The following is a 23,428-nucleotide window of genomic DNA, read 5'->3' as shown; positions in this document are numbered from 1 at the left end:
GGGTTGAAATGAGTCAACACTTCCAATCTTTCTAGGGCCTGCTTCACCTTCCAGTCGGCTTCCTCACATTCCGCAGTCCATTTCCACAGTTGCCCTTTTCCCACAAACCAATACAAGGATTTTAGTATGAGTGCCACATCAGATACGAGCCAATAATTTACAAGTTCCAGGAATGATTTCGGTTGTGATCTATTCTCTGATCTAGGGGACTTCACGATAGCCTCCAACTTCTGAGGCACTATGTACTGTCCCTCACCATCACTTACATGGCCCAGGTACTCCATGGAGTCTTGAATAAACTGATAGTTCTATCTTTTTACCTGTGTGTCATGTCTCTGCAACCTTTTTAGGGTTTCTTCGAGATTTATTTATATAAGAATAGATTTTGTTTTAAATTTAGAATCCCTACAGAGCGGAAACAGGCTCTTTGGCCCAACAAGTCCACACTGACTCTTGGAGCATCCCACCCAGACCCATCCCCCATAACCCACCTATTCTACACATTCCTGAACACTATGGGCAATTTAGCACGGCCAATCCACCTAGCCCACACATCTTTGGATTGTGGGAGGAAACCGGAGTACACGGAGGAAACCCACACAGACACAGGGAGAATGTGCAAACTCCACATAGACAGTCACCCAAGGGTGGGATCGAACCCTAGTTCCTGGTGCTGTGAGGCTGCAGTGCTAACCACTGAGCCACTGTGCCGCCATTTCTCAAAGCTTCTCTTCAGGGCGAGCATTCAATAACTAAAATATCATCCAGCTGACACTGGACACCTGGCAATCCATGAAAATTTGGTTCATGGCCCTCTAGAATAGCGGTGACATGATGCCAAAGGTAGTAGCTTGTAGTGGAACAGTCCACTGTCTATTACTGTTGTCAGCAGCAGCTGGGACCCCCATCTGCAAGAAGGCCTGAGACAAATCCATTTTTGAGAATTTCTTTCCTTCAGTCAGTCCACTGAACAGGTGTTCAAAGCATGGAAGTGAGTACTGATCTGCACACAGGGCTGGGTTGATTGCAACCTTAAAGTCACTACAGATCCTCATCGCACTCTGTTTTTAAGACCAAGATGATTGAGGTGGCCCATTCCCTGGTGGTTACTGCCTCCAATGCTCCCATGTTCACCAGCCTTTCCAGTTGCGTCTCTACTTTAGATTGAAAGTCTCCTTGCTTTCACTTAAGTTTAATTTCTACTCCATTGATTTTCCCCAGGGTTTCTTTGAAGACATCCTTATATCTGTCCAAAATCTCTTGCCAGCTTGTTTTAGAATTTACTAGCACATTAACCAACTCCCCAATTTAATTTTAATTTCTGCAATCGGGGGCATCTGAATAATACAGGGCATTTGCCTTTCATCGTGTACAAAGGTGGGTCAGCACACTTAGCTGCACTTTTACCAGTACATCGTCCTTCAATGGGGCCACTTGCTCCTTTATGTCCATTGTGTATTCTTTGCAGCTTCAATGGTAATGCTTTTAACTTTCCCCTATATATAGATTTGGGAATCAGAAACACCACTGCACCCATATCCACTTCAACCTTTGCTGTCTTTGCCGCTAATCTGCGATGAGCCCAGAAATGACCAGCTTCACCCCAAACTGACAGTATGTCTAACTGAAACTCTGCTGACTCTGGGCCTTCTGCTTTACCCACAGATCCAGCTAACTATCTGTCTACTCCCTGGCCGGTGGCATGTGCCTTATGTCGTCTCAGAATTGTCTCCTTTCGGCACTTGTTTTGTTGCTTGAGTTGTACCTGGCAAATTCAAGCAATATGGCCCAGTCATTTACACCCGGAGCACTGGGCTTCTTGAGTCCAACATGTTGAATCATTGTGGGCACTCCTGCCACATTGGCAGCATTCTAAGGTTGCTACTGCACAATACTCAGTTTCTGCTACTCTATGCACCCAAACGTCATTGTTCAACTGTGTTGCTCTGTTGGCAGCCAACTCCATTGCAGTAGCAATTTTGAAAGCTGCCTTGAAATCCAAATCTCTCTTATTAGTGGTTTCTGTTGGAAGGGTTCATGTTGGAGGCCACGAACCACGTGGTCCCACAAGGCATCTTGGAGGAAGCCTCCGAATTCACAATATTCTAATAAGTTTTAAAGGTGGCCACAAATTGCTCTATTGACTCATCCTTTGTGGTGTACCCATTTAGAAAAGTGAAAACATTCTGTGATCTTCAGTGGCTTTGGTGCGAAATAACTTGCCAATAGTTTGCATAGTTCTTGGTCTGTCTTATCTGTGAGTTCCTCTGGTTGCACCAGACACCTTAAAATCATGAAGGTCTTGCTTCCAACAGTGCTCAAGAAAACCAGTACCATAATGTCTTCAGCCACCCTATTCACCTTTAAATATATATCCAACTTTCTGCCTCATCACTTCAAATTGGCCCATTATTTCATTTTCCTGTCATTCAAGTCTAGCAGCCGTTTCTCCTCAATGAATGTTCTCCACACTGGCCTCTCCCTCACCAACAGTGTTAACATACTGTTCTTCCCTAGTGTCACCCACAGCCCAAGTCCACTCACCACCACTCTCTGCGATAATTTTGGTAAGCTCCCTGGTGAGTATTCCCTCATCAGCCATCATCTGCGCCCTGACTCCCCTCACGACTGTTGTTCTTGGCTCGCTCTCTGGTGCGTATTGTGCTTCATGGTGTTGTTCACAGTCCGAACCTCTTCACAACTGGGCCAGCATGGTGGCTGAGTGGTTAACCCTGCTGCCTCACAGCGCCAGGCACCCGGGTTTGAAATTCCACCCTCAGGTGACTGTGTGGAGTTTGCACATTCTCCCTGTGTCTGTGTGGGTTGCGTCCAGGTCCTCCGGTTTCCTCCCACAGTCCAAAGATGTGCAGGTTAGGTGGATTAGCCATGCTAAATTGCACACAGTGCTCAGGGATGTGTAGCTGAGGTGGGTTATAGGGGAATGGGTCTGGTTGGGATGCTCGGTGTGGACTTGTTGGGCCAAAGGACCTGTTTCCACACTGTAGGGATTCTATGATTCTCTGAACTGCTTCCTTTGATGTCACCTCCACAATCCTTGTTGTTTTCAGAGACTAAGCAACATCCTTTCTCCTGGCCAAACAAAAGGTGTTCACACACAGTTCAAGCCCCAAATCCCATGTGTTGTTTGTGGTTCACTACAACCATAAATAGAAAACGAGGTAGACTGAGGGTAAACTAGAACACAGAATATTTTATGCGCATCCTTTCAGCTCCACAGTTAGTCCGAGACTGCCTCCATGCACTCTCATGCTGAGTTGGCTGACCTTTTCTCTTAAAAGGGGAAAAACCACACAACTACATACATAACAAATACCTTGATCATATTGTCATATCTGCTGTGTTACAGTTACACTGACGACAGCTGCATGATGAATAGTAGAGATGTGAAACTGATATCCCCCAAACCATGGGGAAAACTACTTTCTGTGAATGGAATGGAAACCCAATCATTTTCTAAGCTCCACAAAGATGCACCAAACAAGGCTCTAGGATAAAATGCATAAATTTCATTTCATTCAACAAGAAAATGAATTTTATCCTCTTAAAACAGCCGATGGCTGCAGTGAAATTGTCAGACATTCAGCCAGGATGATTTTGGATACAACACTGACAATACTAAAAACATTTGTTAAAATATTACCAACATTAAACTGTTGATTAGAAATCCAAACATACCTGGCGATCATTCCACCAGATTCGAGTCACGGAATCAGAGATCTATCGCACATTTCCTGTAATCTTCTGACAGAATTCATTGAGAGTGGGAATAATTGCCTATTTTGGTTGCTATCCGATATAATGTGTGCCCCTACGTGGTTATTTGCTCCCACAGAAACTATGCATCATTTAGGCCTACTTCAAAGTAGATACCACAATTTATAACACCAACTCAAATACACAAAAGATACGTAGTATGATGTAGACTGTGTGATTCATATATATTTTTAATATAATTTGCTTTAAGTTTGGATTTGTGGATTTTGAATTTGTGACATGTAGGTTTTTTCTGTGCACCTACTGGAAACCTACAGTCTTATTGTCATAGAGATCTACAGCACTGAAAAAGAATCATCAACCCATCATTTAATTGCCAATCAGAAACAACCATCGAACAGACTTATTCCCACTTTCTATAACTTGGCCAAAACCTTGTACACTCAGGCATCAAAAGACCACATCAAAATGCTTCTTAAATGTTTTAAGGGTTTCGGCCTCTACCAACTTTACAAGCCTTTCAGGACCAATTCTACCTCCCAGAAACACCTAACAAATGTGAGGTCAGAGATGTGGCTTTAGGATCAGGCTCATTAGCCACGCAAGAAACCACAGAACCCAGGACAGAGACATAGAATTTCCTAGGTAGACAATCATTCTCGTCATTGGGTGGTTGCCATCAACAACAACTCTTACAGGCAGTAAGTTCAGATTCTCACCACTGTCTCAGTGAAAATGATCTTCGTCACATCTCCTCTAACCGTTTTACTGCTTACCTCAAATCTATGCCAAACAAAAACGTAAATTGCTGGAGAAACTAAGCAAGTCTGGCAGTATCTGTGGAAAGAAAGCTGAGTAAATGTTTCAAGTTTAATGAGTCTTCTTCAGAACGAGTTGCTAGGAAAAGTTGATATGCATGCTGAGGACAGGGATGGGGAAAGGAGTGAACAGATACGCAGAAATGCAATCCAGAGAGAAACAGGGAGAACAACAGTTAGTGTGACAAAGGGATCGATGATGGTGTGCCAGGGAGAAATAAAAGCTGATAACTGTGATCTTGAATCAGTGAAAATGAGCTGGCTGTGCTGAAAGCATATCATGACAGATGTGGGGGTGGGTAAAGTACATAGAAGAAGGTTCTAACAGTATTGAACTTGATACTGAGTCCTGAAGGTTGCCAGATCCCCAAGAAGTAAATGGGATGCCGTTCTTCTAGCTTGTGGTGAGCCTTGTCGTAACAGACCCAAGACAGAAATGTTAGCCAGACAACAAGGCAACTGGAAGCTTGGGGTCACTTGCGTGGGCAGAATGTAGGTGTTCAGCAAAATGATTGTACAGTCGGTGTTTTGTCTCCCCAATGTAGATGAGACATTTGTGAGCAATGAACATAGCAGAGTGAATGAAGTGCAGGTAAATCACCTGGGAGATGTGTCTGAAGCTGAGGACAATGAGAGAGGGAGTTTGGAATTGAGCAGCTGTTTCACCTTCTGCAATTGCGTGAGAAGATGCTTAGGTATGTGGTGAGATTTTGGGAATGGAGGAGGAGTGGGCCAGGGTGTCTAATAGTGAACCAGTACCTGTGAAATGTTGACATGGAAGAGGAGGGGAATATGTGTCAGGTGGTGCCATACCACTAGACATGACAGAAATGGTGGCTTTGAATGTGGATGCTGTTGGAGTGAGGTCTGAAGTGCAGGAAATGATTCACAGTCGAGGGCCCTATCAACCACTGTGGTGGAAATCCTCAGTGGAGGAAAAAGTGGACATTTCTGAGGTCACCCTGTTGAAGGTGGCATCATTAGGACTGATGCAACAGGAAGGGAGAAACTGGAGAATGGAATGAAATAGAACAAAGAGAACAAAGAAAATTACCGCACAGGAACAGGCCCTTCGGCCCTCCAAGCCTGCGCCAATCGAGATCCTCTGTCGAAACCCGTCATCTATTTTCTAAGGGTCTGTATTCCTTTGCTCTCTGCCCATCCATGTACCTGTCCAGATACATCTTAAAAGACACTAACGTGTCCACATCTACCATCTCCTCTGGCAATACGTTCCAGGCACCCACCACCCTCTGCGTAAAGAACTTTCCACACGTATCTCCCATAAATTTTCCTCCTCTTACTTTGAACTCATGACCGCTAGTAATTGAGTCCCCCACTCTGGGAAAAAAAGCTTCTTGCTATCCACCTTGTATATACCCCTCATGATCTTGTAGACTTCAATCAGCTCAGCCCTCAATCTCCATTTTTCTAATGAAAATAATCTTAATCCACTCAACCTTTCTTCATAGCTAGCACCCTCCATACCAGGCAACATCCTGGTGAACCTCCTCTGCACCCTCTCCAAAGCATCCACATCCTTTTGGTAATGTGGCGACTAGAACTGTATGCAGTACTCTAAATGTGGCCGAACTAAAGTCTAACACAACTGTAAAATGACCTGCTGACTCTTGTACTCAATACTGTGTCTGATGAAGGAAAGCATGCTGTCTGTCTTCTTGACCATTCTATTGACCTGCATTGCCACCTTCAGGGTACAATGGACCTGAACACCCAGATCTCTCTGTACATCAATTTTCCCCAGGACTTTTACATTTACTTGACAGGAAGCAGGATGTGAGCATGTATAATCCAGGTAACTGACAGAGTCAGTTATCAATCTCATCCGCTCTAAGGAAAACAACCACAGCCTGTCCAAGGTTTGGAGACCACTTTGTGGAACACCTACACTCGGTTCGTGACAAACGACTGCACCTCCCAGTTGCAAACCACTTCACCTCTTCCCCCCTCTCCTTGAACGACATGTCCATTCTGGGCCTCCTCCAGTGCCACAATGATGTCACCCGAAGGCTGCAGGAACAGCATCTCATATTACGCTTGGGAACACTGAAGCCCAATGGTCTCAACGTGGACTTCACAAGCTTCAAAATCTCCCCACCCCTGACCTCATTCCAAAACCAGCTCAGCTCGTCCCCGCCTCCTTGAGCTGTTCGACTTTCCTCCCACATATCCGCTCCACCTACCTCAATGACCAAGCCCTATCCCCACCTCCTATATGCCAGCCTCATCTCCGGCTCCTGACCTGACCATCTTCCTTTGAGTGACCAAACCCCATCCTAACACCCCACCTACACTCGCCTTTCCTGGCTCCATCCCCACCTCCTTGACCTGTCCATCTCCTCTCCACCTATTTGCCCCTTTATCCACCTTCTATCTGCCTCCCCCTCCTCTCTATCTATTTCAGAGTGCCCCTCCCCTCCCCCATTTCTGAAGAAGGGTCCAGACCCAAAACATCAGCTTTCCTGCTCCTCTGACGCTGCCTGGCCTACTGTGTTCATCCAGCTCTACAGTTTGTTATCTCAGATTCTCCAGCATCGGCAGTTCCTACTGTCTCCCAGTCTGTCCAAGCTCTGTTTTTTGTAGCTGAACGTCTCCAGATCTGGCGGTCTCCTGGTAAACTTCCTCTGCAACCTCTCCAGTGCTATCATATGCCTCTTTTAATGTGGATTCCAAAAGTGCAAACAATGACCTAGCTGTGGCCTAACCAACATCCAGCATAACCTCTTTCCTTTTAAACATTATGTGTTGGCTATTAAAGGCAAGTATCCCAATATACTTCTTCACTACTTTTTAGATCATAGATCAGAGAATCATAGAATCCATACAGGGTGGAAATAGGCCCTTTGGCCCAACAAGTTCACACTGACCCTCAACACATTCCACCCAGACCTGTTCCCCCGTAACCCACCTAATCTACACATCCCTGAACAATACGGGGCAATTTAGCATGGCCAATCCACCTAGCCTGCACATCTTTGAGCTGTGGGAGGAAACCAGAGCACCCGGATGAAGCCGACACAGACACAAGGAGAACGTGCAAAGTCCACCCAGGGTGGAATCAAACTCGGGACCCCGGTGCTGTGAGACAGCAGTGCTAACCACTGAACCGCCATGCCTCCTTTTCCACCTATCCCATTGTCTTAAGGGACTGGCGTACTTCCATGCCAAGGTTCCCCTGTACCATCTTCAGTGCTTCCAGACGTCCTACCATTCACCCTTGCTTTGTTTGCCCAAGTGCATCACTTCACACTTACTTCGACTGAATTCAATTTGCTGCTGATCAGCCCATCTGTCTTGTATGTGGCATGGTGGGTCAAGGTTGGTATGAAATGATGGCTCAGTGGTTAGTACTGCTGCCTAACAGCACCAGGGACCCAGATTCGACTCCAGCCTTAGCTGACTGTCTGTGTGGAGTTTGTACATTCTCCCTACGTCTGTGTGGGTTTCCTTTGGGTGCTCCAATTTGCTTCCACAGTTCAAAGATATGCAGATTAGGTGGACTGGCCAAGCTAAATTACCCATGACATCCAGGGATATGCAGGCTAGAGGGACAGGGTGGATGTGCGGGTTACTGGTGCAAGTGGAATGCTCTTGCAGGTCAGTATAGACCCAATGGGCCAGATAGCCTCTTTCTGCACAACAATCTCATATGCAAGACCTTATCAAAAGCCTTGTTGAAGTAGCCAGAATCAAAAACAGCCTGCTCCTAGTTCAGAAGTTTGATTTCAGATTTGTCCTTGTACCTGTCCATTACAATTTGCTTCTGCTGGTTCTGAATATTATATAGATTCTGGCCCACCATTTAGATACATGACAACCAACCCAAACCTCCTGTTCAAAGGACAAAGAGAAAAATCACATTGAACATCTGAGAACAAAGCACTGGGCCTCCTGAAGTATGCCATTGTTTGGGCCAAAGATCTAAGTGACGTCTATGTTACTTTGATGCCTGCAGTACAGGTCACTAACTTAAACAGTGAGATTAAAGAAAATCGCCTATACTACCCTGTGTCCTATGCTATTAGGTTCAAGTCTCATCAAATTGAAGCATAATTACCTGTTCAAATAAGTGATCTAAAATGAGCAACCTTCATTACCTGGAAGAAACATCCAAGGTCACAAATTCATGAAATAAAGGATGTGCAGGAGGTAAAGAAAGCCTGAGAGATGCAAGAATATGCTGATCATCATGACACAAGAAGCTTTCTAAAGCTACCACAACTATATGTATGCTGAAGTCAAAAGGGCAAGATCGGGCAGGTGATGGCATGATGATATTATTGCTGGACCTGTTAATCCAGAGATAGCATTCTGGGGACCCGGGTTCGAATCCCGCCATGGCAGATCGGTGGAATTTGAATTCAATAAATATTTGGAATTAAGAGCCTAATGATGACCATGAAACCATTGCCAATTGTTGGAAAAACCTACCTGGTTCACTAATGTCCTTTAGGAAAGGAAACTGCCATCCTTACCTGGTCTGGCCTACGTGTGGCTCCCCACCCACAGCAATGTGGTTGACACTTAACTGCCCTCTGAGCAAGTAGGGACGGGTAATAAATACTGCAGTGTCAAGGCATACAAGGTGGTCAAATGCTGAAAAACAGAATTTGAATAGTTAGGTTTTTTAACTGGTACAGACACAATGGGCTGAAGAGCTGTGTTGTAGGCCTCTGTTACTCTATGATTAATTCCATTGGCCAATATTGAAGGCTCCTCAGTGCTAAAGCAACAGTGATAGCTGATATTGTTCATGCTATCCTTCTTTCTTCTTGGGTAGAATCCACGGATGGATCACCATCTATAGGAGGGCTGTAATAAGTCCATGGCTGGAAGGTTGGCTTCCGTGATAGTCTGGGTTGTGCATTGAATCCTCTGTAGTTTCTTATGGTTGTAGGCAGAGCAGTTGCTGTACAAAGCCATTATGCACCATTATGGGTGTTCCCACAGTCAGTGTTTCAAAAAGGCAGATCTTAGGGGGTGGCACGGTGGCTCAGTGGTTAGCACTACAGCCTCACAGCACCAGGGACCCAGGTTCGATTCTAGCCTCGGGCAACTGTCTGTGTGGAGTCTGCACATTCTCCCCAAGTCTGCGTGGGTTTCCTCCGGGTGCTCCGGTTTCCTCCCACAGCCCAAAGATGTGCAGATTAGGTGGATTGGCCATGCTAAATTGCCCGTACTGTTCAAGGGTGTATGGGTTATAGGGGGATGGGTCTGGGTGGGATGCTTCAAGGGGCAGTATGGACCAAAGGGCCTGTTTCCACACTGTAGGTAATCTATGCATCACTACCTTTTCTACTCTAATTAGAGATGCACAATAAATGCTATGCCAGTCAGTGACATACATAACCTATTGCTCATTTATGCAATGGGACCCAGACTGTACATGCGCAGGTGGAGAATGGACTGTTCACTCACGTGTAGACCCACCAAAGAAACTAACAACCCCGAGGAGCAATCATCTTCAAATTGAGGGTCAACTGAAAATAACAAAACATTCGTTTGCGGGTCCTTGAAGATGCAGATTTAATATTATGTAACTGTTCCATAATCTGACAGTAATACTTGTAATATACTTGCAGCCCAACAAAGTACGTCTGATGTGAAATTCATTCCACTCAATGCAGGTTGAAATGTTCACAAGTTTGGATTGGTTTCTTTGGAATTCCACAATGCAATTACAAAACAGTCATCCAGAATGAGAGATCAGTTGCAGCCATTCACTGCTCCCCTCCTACTGGGCTCTGAGGCCTGATAAATGGAGTTATACTTCTTAAGGAAGTTATACAAGTTATCTAGATATTGCAAAAAAGTTCAAGCTTGCGGATCATTCTTTATAGTGGGTGGAGGTTCCTCTAAACTAACTTTATGCCTCAATTGCATACAAGATGAACTTCTATGTCAATGACAGTCCCAGCAAAATCATTTCCATCTGCAACTGAGGATGGAGCTCTTTATTGGTCATTTTCTTGAATTTACAATGACGTGACCAAGCTGGCAAAGCGGCCAATCACACTAAAAGGTCTTCACAGCTGTACAAACAAGAAATAAATAAAATGAATTGTAATAATGTCATCTTTGAGCATGTTAGAAACCGGGGCCAACACATAGGATTGAAGACAGTAGCTAAAATATTCTGATCAATTTATTCTTAAAATACCTTTTAAAACTTAGATTAAAAATGACTGATTAATGACTTAAGTGAATACGTTTTGTATCAAGTCCATTTCTGTTGTTTATCCTGCACTATTAACCACATCACTGTTAAAAAATTCAGTTTGGGCAACTGAACCAGACAGACCATTTTAATCAGGTTATAAAAAGAGATGTGGGGGAGAGAAAATCACACTTCTTCTTGATCCTACGGTCGTCGATTTGTTGTCAGGGTGCATCTAGAGGTCAGTGTAGATGCAATGACAGAGCACCCTCACAGAGCATGGAGTGACAGACTGCAACTTCAAGAATTCTGCACGAATCTGCACTTGACTGGCATCTAGAAGTTGCAGTCAGTTTAAATGGAATAATGACAGCAAAAGCTGTTGTTCACCATCAACACAGCCCAAGCACCACAACTTGCTCGTCTCACCATCATCCATCTATTGTACATTCCTTTCCCCTAAATGTCATCCCAAGTAAACTGCTAGATTGAATTCATTGGCTGGACACCGGTTACAATTCAGATGTAAGTTACCTCCCTCTGTTCAGAATTCTAAGTAAAATGGACCATTAATATTTTTAACATCTCATTAGCCTCCTTAATCATTACAAACAATTGGGAGTGTGCTTATTACCTGCACTTAAAGCAGATATCCTTGAAAAATTGTAATTATTGAAATGGGTAACGTGACAAAGAACACACAAGTTTTTTGAACTAATTTCCTGGTTGTAACAGTAACTCAGCAAGTAATTTCTGAACTGTTACTTTCACACATTCAATAATATTTTGTTAACTGGCCTTTTGGTGCTGAACATTTTGACAGTACCTTGCTTCTCACTAAAGATAAGGATCTGACAGTGTAGGTGCACCACCTCTTTTAGTTGACCAACTGAAAAGGCAAAAGATGGGTTCAAAACAATTTGCCAAAGTAAAACTTACATTTATATTTAATTACTGTCATCAGAAAACTCAAGCATAGATTGTGAAACGGCCAAAATGGCATTTTGAGTGCGAGCAGCAGCGGAGGCAAGACGGACCCGGAAGACTGCAGCTAAGGTAAAGCAGTTTATTTTTAAAATTACTTACCGGTAGTGGGCAGCGGTGTTTTTTTTCCCTCTTTCAGAGAAGGAGCGGGAGCACCAGAGGAAGTGACGAGGACCAGAGGGGCAGCCGGCAAGGAAAGCAGTGAGTATAAATACTCACCCTTCGACGCCAACGGCCATTTTGAGTGCGAGCAGCAGCGGAGGCAAGATGGACCCGGAAGACTGCAGCTAAGGTAAAGCAGTTTATTTTTAAAATTACTTACCGGTAGCGGGCAGCGGTGTTTTTTTTCCTCTTTCAGAGAAGGAGCGGGAGCACCAGAGGAAGTGACGAGGACCAGAGGGGCAGCCGGGAAGGAAAGCAGTGACCATATATATCAGCAAGGCTCCTCCTGCAGAATGTGGCAGTTGGGAGATTTGGCACACGTCTCCGCTGGCTACGTCTGCGGGAAGTGCACCCAGCTACAGCTCCTTGAAAACCGTGTTAGGGAAATGGAGCTAGAGCTGGATGAACTACGGATCATTCGGGAGGCAGAGGGGGGTAATTGAGAGGAGTTATCGGGAGTTAGTCACTCCTAAGGCTCAGGACGAGGATAGATGGGTTACAGTTAGGGGGAGGAAAGGAGACAGACAGACAGTGCAGAGATCCCCTGTGGGCATTCCCCTCAGCAATAAGTATACCGTTTTGGATACTGCTGGGGGGGTTGACCTACCAGAGGAAAGCCATAGTAGTCAGTTCTCTGGCACTGAGCCTGACACTGTGGCAAAGAAGGGAAGGGGGCAGAATAGAAAAGTACTCGTGGTAGGGGACTCGATAGTTAGGGGAATCGACAGGAGATTTTGTGGGCAAGATCGGGATTCCCGGAAGGTACGTTGCCTCTCTGGTGCCAGGGTCCGGGACGTCTCCGATCGGGTGTATAAAGTTCTAAAAGGGGAGGGCGAACAGCCAGAAATCGTGTTACATATTGGCACAAATGATATAGCCAGAAATAGGTTTGAGGATATAAAAAGTGATTTCAGGGAGTTAGGATGGAAGCTACAGAGCAGGACGAACAGAGTAGTGTTCTCTGGTTTACTACTGGTGCCACGAGATAGTGAGGTGAGGAACAGGGAGCGGGCGCAGCTGAACACGTGGCTACGCAGCTGGTGTAGGAGGGAGGGCTTCAGATATGTTGATAATTGGGATGCCTTCTGGGGAAGGTGGGACCTGTACAAGAAGGACGGGTTGCATCTGAACTGGAAGGGGACCAATGTCCTGGGTGGAAGGTTTGCTCGAGTAGTTCGAGAGGGTTTAAACTAGTATGGCAGGGGGGTGGGAACCTGAGCTGTATACCAGAGGTGAGCGTTGATGCAGGTGAGGCAGTAGCAAGAGGTAGACCAGCTAGTGGGAAGGATTTTCCTGGGAAGGAACCAAGGGATCGGTTAAAGTGTGTTTGCTTTAATGCAAGGAGTATCAGGAATAAAAGTGATGAACTTAGAGCATGGATCAGTACCTGGTGCTATGATGTTGTGGCCATAACAGAGACATGGGTTTCTCATGGGCAGGAATGGTTGCTGGATGTTCCAGGGCTTAGAACATTTAAAAAGAATAGGGAGGGGGGAAAAAGAGGAGGGGGTTTAGCACTACTAATCAGAGAGGGTATCACAGCTACAGAAGCTTCCTTTGTCGAGGAAGATCTGCCTACTGAGTCAGTATGGGTGGAAATTAGGAACAGCAAGGGAGTAGTCATCTTGTTAGGGGTTTACTACAGGCCCCCCAATAGCAGCAGGGAGATTGAAGAAAGCATAGGTCGGCAGATTTTGGAAAAGTGCGGATGTAGTAGGGTTGTTGTAATGGGTGACTTTAACTTTCCTAATATTGATTGGAACCTCCTTCGAGTAGAAGATTTGAATGGAGCTGTTTTTGTAAGGTGTGTTCAGGAGGGTTTCCTAACGCAGTACGTTGACAGGCCGACGAGGGGAGAGGCCATTCTAGACTTGGTGCTCAGAAACGAGCCGGGGCAGGTATCAGATCTTGTGGTGGGAGAGCATTTTGGTGATAGTGACCATAACTGCCTCACATTCTACATAGCTATGGAGAAGGAGAGGATTAGGCAGAATGGGAGGATATTTAATTGGGGAAGAGGAATCTATGATGCGATTAGACATGAGTTAGGAAGCATGGACTAGGAGCAGTTGTTCCATGGTAAGGGAACTATCGACATGTGGAGACGGTTTAAGGAACAGTTTTGTTGGGAGTGATGAGTAAATATGTCCCTCTGAGACAGGCAAGAAGGGGTAAGATTAGGGAACCTTGGATGACGAGAGCGGTGGAGCTTCTAGTGAAAAGGAAGAAGGTAGCTTACATAAGGTGGAGAAAGCTAGGGTCAAGTTCAGCTAGAGAGGATTACATGCAGGCAAGGAAGGAGCTCAAAAATGGTCTGAGGAGAGCCAGGAGGGGGCACGAGAAAGGCTTGGCAGAAGGAATCCGGGAAAACACAAAGGCATTTTACACTTACGTGAGGAATAAGAGAATGGTCAAGGAAAGAGTAGGGCCGATCAGGGATAGCATAGGGAACTTGTGTGTGGAGCCTGAGGAGGTAGGGGAAGCCCTAAATGAGTTTTTGCTTGTGTCTTTACGAAAGAAACCAACTTTGTAGTGAATGAAACCTTTGAAGAGCAGGTGTGCATGCTGGAATGGATAGAGATAGAGGAAGCTGATGTGCTGAAAATTTTGTCAAACATTAAGATTGACAAGTCGCCAGGCCCGGATCAGATTTGTCCTCGGCTGCTTTGGGAAGCGAGAAATGCAATTGCTTCGCCACTTGCGAAGATCTTTGCATCCTCGCTCGCCACTGGAGTCGTACCTGAGGACTGGAGAGAGGCAAATGTAATTCCTCTCTTCAAGAAAGGAAATAGGGAAATCCCCGGCAATTATAGACCGCTAAGTCTCACGTCTGTCGTCTGCAAGGTGTTAGAAAGGATTCTGAGGGATAAGATTTATGACCATCTGGAAGAGCATGGCTTGATCAAATACAGTCAACACGGCTTTGTGAGGGGTAGGTCATGCCTTACAAACCTTATCGAGTTTTTTGAGGATGTGACTAGAAAAGTTGATGAGGGTCGAGCTGTGGATGTGGTGTATATGGACTTCAGCAAGGCATTTGATAAGGTTCCCCATGGTAGGTTCATTCAGAAGGTCAGGAGGAATGGGATACAGGGGAACTTAGCTGCTTGGATACAGAATTGGCTGGCCAACAGAAGACAGCGAGTGGTAGTAGAAGGAAAATATTCTGCCTGGAAGTCAGTGGTGAGTGGAGTTCCACAGGGCTCTGTCCTTGGGCCTCTACTGTTTGTAATTTTTATTAATGACTTGGACGAGGGGATTGAAGGATGGGTCAGCAAGTTTGCAGACGACACAAAGGTCGGAGGTGTCATTGACAGTGTAGAGGGCTGTTGTAGGCTGCAGCGGGACATTTGACAGGATGCAGAGATGGGCTGAGAGGTGGCAGATGGAGTTCAACCTGGATAAATGCGAGGTGATGCATTTTGGAAGGTCGAACTTGAAAGCTGAGTACAGGATTAAGGATAGGATTCTTGGCAGCGTGGAGGAACAGAGGGATCTTGGTGTGCAGATACATAGATCCCTTAAAATGGCCACCCAAGTGGACAGGGTTGTTAAGAAAGCATATGGTGTTTTGGCTTTCATTAACGGGGATTGAGTTTAAGAGTCGTGAGATCTTGTTGCAGCTCTATAAAACTTTGGTTAGACCGCACTTGGAATACTGCGTCCAGTTCTGGGCGCCCTATTATAGGAAAGATGTGGATGCTTTGGAGAGGGTTCAGAGGAGGTTTACCAGGATGCTGCCTGGACTGGAGGGCTTATCTTATGAAGAGAGGTTGACTGAGCTCGGTCTCTTTTCATTGGAGAAAAGGAGGAGGAGAGGGGACCTAATTGAGGTATACAAGATAATGAGAGGCATAGATAGAGTTGATAGCCAGAGACTATTTCCCAGGGCAGAAATGGCTAGCACGAGGGGTCATAGTTTTAAGCTGGTTGGTGGAAAGTATAGAGGGGATGTCAGAGGCAGGTTCTTTACGCAGAGAGTTGTGAGAGCATGGAATGCGTTGCCAGCAGCAGTTGTGGAAGCAAGGTCATTGGGGTCATTTAAGAGACTGCTGGACATGTATATGGTCACAGAAATTTGAGGGTGCATACATGAGGATCAATGGTCGGCACAACATTGTGGGCTGAAGGGCCTGTTCTGTGCTGTACTGTTCTATGTTCTATGTCTCCAAATGCCCTTTGCAATTCAATCGGCCAACGATTTTCAGCTCAGATCAGAACTACAAGTTCCAAGAAACATCCCTGAATTTTCTTCCTGGACCCATCAATGGAACACAGCAACTGAACCAGTCAAATCCAGGCAATGTCCATTTCCAAAGTGACATTTTCTCTGGCTGCTTGGAATTGGAACAACAGCGTTTCATTATAAATCTGGCCAGTTATTTCACAAAAAAGATGATAATCATTAAATTCCCCTGAAGTAAAGATTTTACGAACCCTTCTTTACAATAACCCCAGTATGTTGGTGCTGCTGTTACATGTAATAAATTACTGTACAGCAGAGAATGTTCTATGTGCTCTCATAACTTGATTGCTAAGTTGGTATGTGTGTCTTCCAGTTCAACGATCAGTGCTGAATGCAAATAATCCACCTACGTAGCTAATATTACTCATTATTTTAACAATCTGTTTTAAACTTATCCTCAATATTTTTCTCCGAAGGATAACATGGATAGAAAGCAGCTGTTCCCCTTGGTTGAAGGGCCAATAACGAGGGGGTACACTTCTGTACAGTGTGATTCAATGATTCCCCAAAGCAACCCTGTTCTCAAAAACACTATCTTGCGTGACATTCTTACAGAGAGCTTTCCGTATCTGCCCTGAGTCCATTATAGCCAAATCATATCTGATCTTTTTAAAATCTGCCTTCAACCAGTTCAGAACTTTGATTTCAAGTCCATTTCTGTTCTTTCATAATGATCTTGGATCTAATGGTTTGCTGTCTGCAAAACACTCCCTCAGTGATACTTCAACTACTTGCCCAACTTCAATACCCAAAATTAAGCCCAGAATTGTCCCATCTCCTATAGGGTGATCCAAGCACTGGCTTAGAAAGATCTGCTGAATGCATTTTAAGAATCCCATTCCCTCTGAACCTTTTAAACTATGACAATATGATTGTTCTTTTCCTTGGTTTTTAAGTTCTATCCATATCATTTCATTTGAAGAGCCTCCTGAGATGTTATCCCTCCTTATACCTGTAACCGATTCCTTGATGAATTCTGCAATATCAGCTCATCATTTATCTCCTTCCCTATCTGAAGATGTTATATCCTGAAATAATGAGCTGAGATCAATGGGAATTTTCATTTCATATTTTAGCTGTGGGGCAAATCCATGGATTTACAAACGGCTTTTCTGCATGGAAACCTGTATCCGAATGTCTTTCTCTGGCATTTGGAGGAAATAACCATCCACAAAAGGGAAATTCTCAGAGTTAAACAATCGTGTTTATGTATTGAGTGACACTTTCTGCCTGTAGTACTTTTCAGAGAGGCCCTCTCAGCAATAGTTAGGTTGAGCACAACTCGAAGCCGACCCTGCAATATCCAAATGGCACTACAAGGTAATACTTTTATATACACTCTTAATGCATGCAGGTGATAGTTTTTAAAATGCGGTAGCACTAATAGGAAGGAAAAGAATGGTATTGAGCAAATTAGGACAGTGTTTAAGTTGGTAATCAGTCTTCGGATTCTTTTAAATATGGTGATTTAGAGATAAAGCAAGAGTGAGTCGGAAGTAATTTTATATTAATAATATTGGAGAATGTAAATCCTATCAGAATTGGCTGTGCCAAGTCTGAACAAAATGATGCATTGCCTTCATGGATGAAACAGAACAATTGCAGAGTGTCATCAGAGAGCTCAACTGGTTAGGCATGCAGGTAAGACTGTACGCCAGCTCTATGTTCAAACATAGATGCCACATTCTGACGGGAACAAAACATTAAAAGAAAGGTTAGAGAACCATAAGACCATAAGACATAGGAATGGAAGTAAGGCCATTCGGCCCATCAAGTCCACTCTGCCATTTAAATCATGGCTGATGGGCATTTCAACTCCACTTCCCTGCACTCTTCCCGTAGCCCTTGATTCCTTCTGAGATCAAGGATTTGTCGATCTCTGCCTTGAAGGCATCCAACGTCCCGGTCTCCACTGCACTCTGCGGCAATGAATTGCACAAGCCCACCACTCTCTGGCTGAAGAAATGTCGTCTCATTTCAGTTTTAAATTTACCGCCTCTAATTTTAAGGCTGTGCCCACGGGTCCTAGTCTCCCCGCCTAACGGAAACAACTTGCTAGCGTCCACCCCTCCTAAACCATACATTATCTTGTAAGTTTCTATTAGATCTCCCCTCAACCTTCTAAACTCTGAGTACAATCCCAGGATCCTTAGCCGTTCATCATATGCTAAACCTACCATTCCAGGGATCATCTGTGTGAATGTCCGCTGGACACGCTCCAGGGCTAGTATGTCCTTCCTGAGGTGTGGGGCCCAAAATTGGACACAGTATTCTAAATGGGGCCTAACTAGAGCCTTATAAAGCCTCAGAAGCACATCGCTGCTTTTATATTCCAACCCTCTTGAGATAAATGACAACATTACATTCGCTTTCTTAATTACGGACTTTACCTGCAAGTTAACCATGTAGTGAAATTTCCAGTTGTGTGTGATCCCAAGAACATGTACAGGATTATTTCCAGCAATGCTTTTCATACTAATTTCCCAGTGCAATGGGCACATAATATTCCCTGTGGGCAAGAATGGGAAACTATGGCAATTAGATGGGGGGAAATATAAGAAAGGGGTTATAAGGGACCATAGCTAAAGGTTAGATTGATAAATCGAATGCTTCGGTGCAACGTACATTCTACAAAGTCTACAAATGAGAAAAGACAAAGTAAATGTCAAAGTCATCATCCTAATTTGGAACTGTGATAACTTTTCTTCATTCTGGCCATGTCTTAAACCTGGAATGATAGCAGAACGCCAAATGGATTTCAGTGATTCAGGAAGGCAGCTCACCACCATCACCGTTTCAACAGCAGCAGTTCTGGTCAGTGCTGCCCACATTGAATGTAGAAATCTTAAAAATGTAAGCATAGTTTTTCCAAGGATAGAGATGATGGTATGGTAGCATTATCACTATACTGTTAATCCAGAAACTCATGTCATGCTCTGGGTACCTGAGTTCGAATCTCACCATGGAAGATAGTGCAATTTGAGTTCAACGAAAATTGGGAATTAACAGTTTAACGGTAATGTTTAAATCATTCTCAATTGTTGAGGAAGAAGCCATCTGGTTCACTAACGCCCTTTTGGTAAGGAATCTGCTATCCTTACCTGGTCTAGCCTATATGTGACCCTAGACCCGCAGCAATGTGGTTGACCTTAAGCTAGTCTCTGTGCAATTAGAGATGGGCAATAAATGCTGGTATAGCCACTGATGCGCACATCTTGTGAATGAATGAAAACTGTTCAGCAGTAAGTATTCAGGAGTATTTTTTTCACACTGGAATACAGCTCATTCAACAATGAAGCAAATTATTTTCAAGGGGAATTTCAAGCAGAAATTCACATCTTTTTGAAATTTCTAAGACTTTTCTTTTAGCTCAATCAATGAAAGAATGGGACATCACCATCAGCAGTCTCTAAATATTCGAATTCAAATGCATGTGTGAGAATGTCAGAAATTGCTGTCACTTTTACAGAGTAATGTTGGAAATGCTTTTTGTTGCTGTTGCCATTATAACGACAACAACAACAACACGAGTCAAAATGGGGTGGTTTTATTCCAACAGTTGAAGGGATGACAGGGACAATGGATCACATAGATTGTGTATGACCAAGTAAGACACCAGTTTCCAGGTTGAAGCCCATAAAGTATGCAGAGTGTGATTTAGGTATTCTTCTGTAAGCTTGTACACTTCGGGGATAGCAGCAGAGTGGACTCAGATCCTTGATTTTTTTTTTAAGCTGTAATAACTCAAAATAACCAGAGACTCCAGGTTTTGAAGTGACGAAGGACCTTGACTGAGAAAAACTAGGTGGTTTTGTGATTTGTAACTGGAGTCACTGGTTAGAGATGTGAGTTAAAGAGAACTGTGCTGTTCTGTTCTACTGCACTGAGACATCAAAGATGACGCAAATGTCAGAGTTTAGAGATCAGTCTGGAGGGGATAATGGTGTTGAATGCAGAGCTGTAGTCAACAAGCAGCAGTCTGACGGAGGTATATTTGCTGTTCAGATATTTCAGGGATGAGTGCAGGACTAGCGATACGGTATCCTCTGTGGACATGTTACATCCATAAGCAAATTGTAGGGGATCAAAGTGGACTGGGAGATTGGAGTTGATGTGGGCCATGACCAGCCTTTTGAAGCACTTCATGATTATTGAGTTTAGAGCTACTGGGTGGTAGTCATTAAGGCATGTTACATGTGCTTTCTTAGGTACAGGAATTATGGTAGTCTTCTTGAAACAGTTGGGACTTTGGCTTGTAGGAGGGAGAGCTTGAAGATGTCAGTGAATACCTCCACCAGTTGGACCACACACAATCTAAGTGCTCAGACTGGGACGTCATCCGGACCTGTCGCTTTCCTTGGGCTGACTCCCAGGAAGACCAATCTGATGTCTGAAGCAGTGATTGAGGGAACAGGTGTGTCCAGAGCTATTGAGGCAGGCATGATTGTGCCACTGGCATTCCACTCAAACTGAGAATGTGCAAACTCCACACAGACATTTGCTGGAGGATCGAATCAAACTTTTATCCCTGGCATTGTGAGACAGCCATGCTAACCAATGAACTACCATGACACCATACTAGAACAGTTAGATAGTTGAGGTTGTAGGCATGCTCGCTGAACCAGTGTGTTTGGCTGCAAATGTTTCATCACCCTGCGAGGTAACATCGTCAATGCATCTTTGATGAAGTGCCAGTGTTCTGTCCTGCTTTTTATTTATATGCCTTAGTTTGTTGGCACCACGTCTGGTTCTGTTTTTCAGTGGTTTGTATACCAGGTCTAATTCAATGTGTTTGTTGATGGAGTTCTGGTTAGAATACCAGACCTCCAGGAATTCCCTTGTGTGTCTGCTTGGCTTGTGCAACTATAGATGTGTTGCCCCAGTCTCAGTGAGTTGTACACCTTGGGGAGCCCTTAGAAGTTGATGTTGGTTAGAATGAGGCTTCTTTCACTGAAACATAAGCACACAATGCTGCCAGTTTGTTTCAATGTTAAATTAGAACTTTTTACCAAATAAACTGGCATTCACGAAAGCAATCTAGTAACATATAACACAAACTTATTTTTAAACACACGGATGAGTAGCTACGAAGGCTGAGGGTTAAAGAACAGGAGATTTCACAATAGACAGCTTGCACTGTGTTTGGAATAGGGCATACATCAACCATGCAGGTCCTTTCCTGGGTTCAACATTCTTAATCACTACTGACGACCACTCAATATGGTTGGATGTGCATAGGGTCCATTTGCTAAACACAGGTATGACAATTAAAATTCTGCACACAGAGTCCCAGAAGTGTTGGTCACAGATAATGGGCTATCATTTATTAGGAGGGAATATGGGTATTTCCTAAAGATGAATGGGATTCGATATATACATCAGCTCCATCCCACTCATCATCCAATGGCCTGGCAGAAAGGGCAGTCCCGACTTTGAAGGCGGGCTTGAGAAAATGCTTACAGCCTTGCTAGATACCAAGCTGTCATTTTTTTTTGACTGTAGCTTCACCCACACACAACTACAGGCATAGCGCCAGTAGAGTTGCTCGTGTGTAGAAGACTCCACACCAGGTTCAGTCTGATCTTCACGGACCTTGGTGGGAGGGTGCAACAGCATCAGGAACGCCGAGGCTGGACATATGACTCCACCAAGTGAGAGATTGAAACAAGGGACAAAGTTTGCTGTATGAATCATGTAAATGGTCCCGGCTTGGTTAAGAGGCATGGCTGACACGAGATCAGGACCAGTGTCATATAAAGTTCACGGTCCTGAACAAGCATGTGGACCATATTCAAACTGTGAAATCGTAAATGGTGCAGGAGCAAAGCATGCCTTGCCCCCGGGTACATTTGGGAAGGTGTACAACCTGTGGGTTTAGCCTTTCTGCCAAGCATCTTGTACAGAAACAAAATCAAAAATCACAAAAACTTTCCAGAATTGGAACGTTTATTTCAAACATATACTTTATTTATAAAAAAATCTCTATAGACATACATGGTCACAAAAGCAGTTCAGCTCTGTATAGCAACATAACGAGGAAACAAACATTGGAGTTTGAGTCTATCCAAACAAACCAAAGGCACAACCTACTTGAAGCAAGAGGACCGCAGCATGCCAGGCAGCGTTAGAGGAGCAGGGATGTTGATGTTTTGGGTTGAGATCCTTGCACAGAAATGTCCAATTTCTGAAGAAGGGTCCCGACCAGAGATGTCAGCTTTCCTGCTCCTCTGATGCTGCCTGGCCTGCTGTGCTCCTCCAATTCCACACTGTGTTATCTGTGACTCCTGCATCGGCAGCTCTTACAATCTCAGAGTGAGTTATAACCCCACTGCAAAGCCTCTTCTTGGATGACCAACTTGATGAAGTTACCCTCCTCCCTCCAGAAAGACCTCCGTGGATCTCTCTCCCATTGCAGCCCTCTGGCAACTTCTTCAGCCCTGAATCTGCTTGTCCATACACTAAAGCAAACCATGTACTATAGCCACATTGCTTTTCTCTGTACCTGCCTATGGAATCGGATCATCCCCAATGGACTCCGATCTACATTCAGGCCATCCCAATCTGGCCCTGACCGCGACAACCTTTACATACAAAACATCCAAATCCTCCAAAAATGGTTTTCTCTGTGGCTCCTCAAGCACGTGCTCTCAGCAATGTGTTGATATCTTCTGGCAATACAATCAACCCTACCCCAGCTCAGAGTCTCCCCCTCTCAGACCTGCAAAGGATCTCTTCTGTTTTTCATTCTTCACAGGATCCACAACCTCAACCTACAATTTTACTCTGCCCTATCTGACATTAAAAACCGCCTATTTCTGAAGAAGGGTACTGACCCAAAATGTCAACTTTCCTGCTCCTCTAATGCTGCCTGGCCTGCTGCGCTCTTCTAGCTTAACATGGTGTTATCTCTTACTTGAAACAGACTATATTTACACGCATTTGAGGCACCAGGAGGGTCTGATAACTGACAGGATTCTAATTTAACTTCTTGAGAAGGACCTGAGACAATGATCTTTCCCCACAGAGCCTTGGCAGCAGCTTTAATGACCAAATTGTTTTTCAGACCTGCAAAAGTTACCCAGTGTTTACTAGATTAACTGCAATGAATAACCCCCTCAGATGCTGGTGAATGCTGCATTCTCTTATTACTGGGATATTGGAAAAGTCAGCATTTATTACCATCCCTAACTGCCCTTGAACTGATTGACTCTAAGAATGCAATGGGTTATTATTTGGGTCGTAATGATGTGCAGGGAAGTGGGGAAAAAAGACAAGAAGCTGAGTCTGCTACCTAGTGCAATGCAA

General features: G+C 44.4%; 1 protein-coding gene across 1 annotated transcript in view; it reads right to left on the bottom strand.

The window, feature by feature from the left end:
• Window positions 1–23,428, bottom strand: part of oxr1a (oxidation resistance 1a) — a 451,468-nt gene that overhangs the window by 371,183 nt on the left and 56,857 nt on the right. The window lies entirely within an intron of this gene.

This window comes from Stegostoma tigrinum, chromosome 5 (assembly GCF_030684315.1).
Source record: "Stegostoma tigrinum isolate sSteTig4 chromosome 5, sSteTig4.hap1, whole genome shotgun sequence".
Taxonomy (NCBI): domain Eukaryota; kingdom Metazoa; phylum Chordata; class Chondrichthyes; order Orectolobiformes; family Stegostomatidae; genus Stegostoma; species Stegostoma tigrinum.
This window is presented reverse-complemented; position numbering and strand designations above follow the sequence as displayed.